Raw genomic sequence first — 5,535 nt, forward strand, 5'->3', positions numbered from 1 at the left:
TGATGGTTATGTTTGGACAGACATTCCTGAGCGTCACGAGAGTCCATTTGGTGCACGAAGGATGTTGAGGTGCAGTTGCAGGGTTCCTTCCCATTGCAGCTTGCACTAACAATAGTTAGGAAATCTGCAGGTGGGAGATTGCAGGTGCAACTGAAACAGAGCAAGGGAAAATTACTGTCAGAGAAGCTCTGGAAAATACTAGCCAGGGCAACCTGAGCCACTGCAGAGCTGGAAGTTGTGGTGGTGTTTGCAGGGGTCCCAGGACGAGGGAAGAGATGAGAATCTTGACTCCATGTTTCAGAAGGCTGATTTATTATTTTATGATATATATTATATTAAAAGAAAATTTTATACTAAAACTATACTAAAAGAATAGAAGAAAGGATTTCATCAGAAGGCTAGTAAGGAATAGAAAGGAATTATAATAAAATCTTGTGACTGACCAGAGAGTCTGAGACAGCTGGATTGTGATTGGCCTTTTAATGAAAAACAACCACATGAGACCAATCAAAGACACACCTGTTGCATTCCACAGCAGCAGATAATTATTGTTTACATTTTGTTTCGGAGGCTTCTCAGCTTCTTGGGAGAAAAGATCCTATCTAAAGGATTTTTTATAAAATATATCTGTAACAGGAAGTCAAAAGGCAGCTGCAGAAATTGCAAATGAGAGGCCCTCTACATTACATAGGATAAGGCATTTAGGCAAGTATGCCACACAGGTTTATGTTATTTCTACTGTATCTTGTTTCATCTGATTATTTTGAGTGTAATATTTATTGCTAGAGCTTGTTATATAAATGTTGCAAGTTTTTGTTAATTTTTGTCTTTGTGTTTTTCTGGCTGTGTAAAATACAATACTCTCAGTAAATGCTTTACTATTGTTGTTAATTTTAGGACACATATTCCTCAGCTCACTTTTAAGTACCTCCATTCATCTGATCTTCCTTCCTTCAGCTGTGAACTAAACCTAAGTGTGAGTTCATGTAAATGTCTTCCAAATGTATCCTACCTCTTTTAAAGATCTTTTTAGCAAAGGTTCCCTTCTTGATGCCAGAAGTCCCATTGTCCAAGTGCTCAGGTGAAGAGTATTTCCTGCTTGGTGAATGCTTCCTACATGTTCATGATTCCAATGCCTTTCCTTAGTCAAAATCCCAAAATATCTCAGGACAGAAGGAACCTGATACAACCCCTCTGCTGCAAGCAGAGCCACCTAGAGACAGTGGCCAGGCCCATGTCCAGAAGGTTTTTGCATATCTCTAAGAAGGAAGGCTTTACAACTTCCCTTGACAACTTGTGCCAGTGTTTAGTCATACTCACGGTGAAAAGATGTTTCCTCTTGTTCAGAGGGAAGCTCCTGTGTTCACTTTGTGTTCATTTTCTTTGGTCATGGGCACCACAAAAAAGAGCTCGGATGTGTCCTCTTTGCCACCTCGTTTCAGGTACTTATAGACATTAATATAGGTCCTCCTGGAGACTTTTCTTCTCCAGGTTCAGAAGTCCCAGCTCTCTCTGCATTTTCTCTTAGGAGAGATGCTCCAGTCCGTTAAGGCTCTTAATGACTTTTCACTGGATTCTCTGCAGTATGTCTGTATTTCTCTTGTATCAGGGACCCAGAACTGGACCCATCACTCCAGCTGTGGCTGCACCAAGAGGGGCAGGATCACCTTCCTCCACCTGCTGGCAACACTTCTCCTAATGCAGCCCAGGACATCATTGGCCTTTTTGGCCACAAGGGCACACTGGCTCGTGCTATTGTCATATCATGTGCTTGTCCATAGAACTGTCATTCCTTTTGTTTTCCAATAAATTGTTTGGAATAGTTTCTGAATTTTCTTGCTTGAATTCATTAAAACTTCATCACAACATACCTTTTTAAATTTAAAATTTTCTCCTTGGTGTCTGTGTAATGACTATATTGCTATCTATTTATCTTGTTTTTCTTCCCAGTGCGATCTTTATTTTTTCTTGAGGTGTGTCCCATTTTTTTAAAATCACAGTATAATTAGGAGTCCAGTATCTTCCAAATTTCTTTTCATGTCTGATTCAGACAATGTTTTAGATTTAGAACACCTTGTGAATTAATTTGACTATGCTAGAAGGAAGCGATATTACCTTTACTTGAATATTCTTTAACTGACAGTTTTCCTTTCCTACATGTGATGTCAAACTATGCCTGTAGACACATTCTTCTCCTTATATTTAAATGCAACAATTAAAAAAGAATAGATGTCCCTATGCCCTTTTGTTGTGAAATAATTTATATGCATTTAGGCAATCTCCTTCTAAAATATTGATTACTGTAAGTGGTTATGTTTTCAGAGCTTATTCTTTCATATAAAAATCCTTTCCTATTATTAGTTTTGGAATTTTTTTTAGGACGTTATATTTAAGTGGCTGTAATCAGCAGCTCTGATTACTTGAAATTGTCCTTTTCACTATCACTAACCCTGAATTTTTTTTCCAACATTAACATATCACTGAATTGCCAAATTACCCATATATCTTAGTTTCTGTAACAATGCTCATAGTAAATCATATAATCTGCATAATTTCCATTTTTGCTTCGTAAGGTCTTAATGAATTTTAGAAATTATGTAGTCAGGTATGATCATGTAGGAGAAAAAATATCAATTATGTGAAAAATTCTGAGATTTAAAATGGAAAAACAAACAAACAAACAAAAAAAAAACAAGGAAAGAATTAATAGATTATGCAGTTTGAATTCTCTGCTACAAGCTCATGAGCCCCACCAAAATCTCAGGGACAATCTTGCCCAAGGCAAGACAAGCCCTAAAATGCTGTTGCTGTAAGAGATATATTAACTATCTCCATTGAGGCATGATTTCTTTAAGAATGCTTGCAGATAATCCATGGTGGTCTGTGGAGGACAAGCTGGAAATGTTGGAAAAATAGTGTCTTTTCTCAGGGAAAATAGTGAAAGTAGCTCAGGTGCTAAATTCATACCCATGGGTTTTGCTACACATTATCAGGCTGCTCCAGAGAGGGAAGGACCTAATGAGGACCCTGACAATGAAAGGGATATATCTTTACCCTTACACTAGAATGGCTGTTTCTCTTTATCTATGTTATCTAGTCAGTTATTGCCAGCAAGCATTTTGGCTGCTATGCAGTATCTGTGAAATTATCCATAAATTTCAAAAGTTCACAGTGAAAGTACATTATTATTGGTTTGCATTCATGTTGAGCATCTGTTTAAAATGTTTGCTATCCATTTAATCAGGAAGCAAACCTCCCTCCTGATCTGTGAATTACTCATTGGTCAAATGACAAATCACCATCAAGAGCCAACAGCAAATAATCTACATGATTAGCTTTTAGCATTTCAGGGAGTGGGTTTTGATCTCAAACAGTGAGTGCCATATGGCTCATTGCCTTGTTGTACAATTCCTGGAGTGCTTTTCAGAAATTAGCATTACATTATATTTTTATGAGACAATTACTTTTTCTATTTTTTTTTTCTCCTAAATCTTAGGTATCTAAACTTTATTGCATACCACGCAGAACATAAAGAACAGAGAGACAGATCTATTTCATTACTGCCTCTCTGTAAACAGCCAGCATGGGTGCTTCAGGAGGAACAAAAGAGCAAGGCACCTGTATATACTTCTCAATATAATTTCCCAGGTATTGGCCATCTATTTGGCCAGGTATTTTCCTCTGCAAATTTGTTCACCCTCTTTTTGAGCCCATAACAACACTTGTCTGGAGGTGTTAAACTTTTTTCTTGGTTTTTTTTTTTTTTTTTGGATGATGATGATGATGATGATGATTGTCCAGCATGGAGTGTGCCATTTCCTTCGGATTATAAAGAAACTATGTGTATATATAAGTTCAGCTTGAGTGAATGCTGAACAGGTTGAGGAAAAAAATATATAAATCAGAGAGAGGTATGTCTTTATCAAAGCAAGAAAATATTAAAAATAACTAGTTTGAACTAAGCTTTAAAAGTCCTAGCTGTATCAGCAACTAAGAAAATTTGGTTAAAGAATAACAGTAAATCTATTGTTTAATGGTTCTGCTAAAGGAACATTTAAAGTCCTTTCAAAACAGATGTAATTCTGTATTTGCATTTGCAGTTTTATCAAGAAATTAATAAATGGAAATACTATTTTGGTGCAATACATTTTCCCCTTCCAAAATCCAGAAGTTTAACACTGTACTTTGAGTTTTCTTGGTTACAGATGCTGATGTACAGAAGTAAAATGTAACCTCTGTATATGTATTTTTACTTCACTGCCCTCCATATTCCCATCACACCCACGCAACGACTCTTAAAGCTCAGGTTAAATGCCTTGTATATTTACAGACTAAGTAACCAAAACACCAAAATAAAACGGGAAAATGTTCTTAGCAAGAAATAATTTTTGTAACCACAAATTAAAACAGAAGACTAGAAATAAGGCTCAAAACCTATATCAATTTAGTAGGCTTTTCCCCAAAGGCTTATTGCTCTATTCCTTTGTCAGAAATTCTCTACATGGATATATATATATATATATATATATATATATATATATTAGAGAGAGAAAAAGGCAGTAAGAAATCTTAAATCTTATTTGCTTACATGATGACTATACAACATGTTTTGGGCGTGAGAAAAAGTTACACTGAAAAATTAATGGCTATGTTTAAAAATATGTCTTATATTGCCTTCTTGAAAAGCAGATGATGCTGTGATAATGGACAAAATAATGAAAACCTCTGATTTTTGGTGTGAGAAACACCTGTCTAATTTTCTTCTCATGTTTATCTTCTATGATGACATTTATTTTACACTGGATACTGTATGTCCAATTCTTCTCTCATCCCAATAGCACATATCCCTGTGCAGAGGTGCTTGGATGGGTCAGTCACCTAGCTGTAATCCTGCCCCAGAGACAGTGCCTCAGCATAAGAGACAATGTGATGTTAAAGCATGCCTGACATTATCCACAGCCAAGGGACTTGGAGGACCCTGTGTTCCTGTCATTGTAACTGATACACGACCCAGTGTTCTCAGTCTTATGCATAGGAACCTCTGGGAAAGTGAGAACACTACAGAATCAATAAGTAAAGTGCAGCTGCTTCTCTGGGAAACTTTGTTTTTCTCAGACACGGCAATTAAATACCACTTGTCTTCTCAATATTCCATTTTCTACATCTGTCTTTGAGTGGATGTCAATGGGGCTGTCCTCTGACACTGTAGGCCATAAAATGTCATGTCATCACAGTATTTTAGCTGCAGAGATATCACTGCTAACTCCTGTGGAACCAGGGTGAAAATTTGCTCTCACTTATATTTAACAACTCCATCTGAAAAGTCTTTTTTTCCAGCGTAGGCAGCTTTTTGTATATAGTTCCTTATTTTATGAATGCTAGTTTTGTGGTTGTGCCACTGTGGGGCTGTGGCTGCTGTGGTGATGCCTGTTTGTCCTCAGTGTCCTGTGTGTCTATTTTACCACTTACACAGACAGCCTGATGTTGTGGTGGGGATAGCAGCCAAAGGCTGGTGTGTGACATCCAGTACACAGA

The sequence above is a fragment of the Molothrus aeneus genome, chromosome 1 (genome assembly GCF_037042795.1).
Source record: "Molothrus aeneus isolate 106 chromosome 1, BPBGC_Maene_1.0, whole genome shotgun sequence".
Taxonomy (NCBI): Eukaryota; Metazoa; Chordata; class Aves; order Passeriformes; family Icteridae; genus Molothrus; species Molothrus aeneus.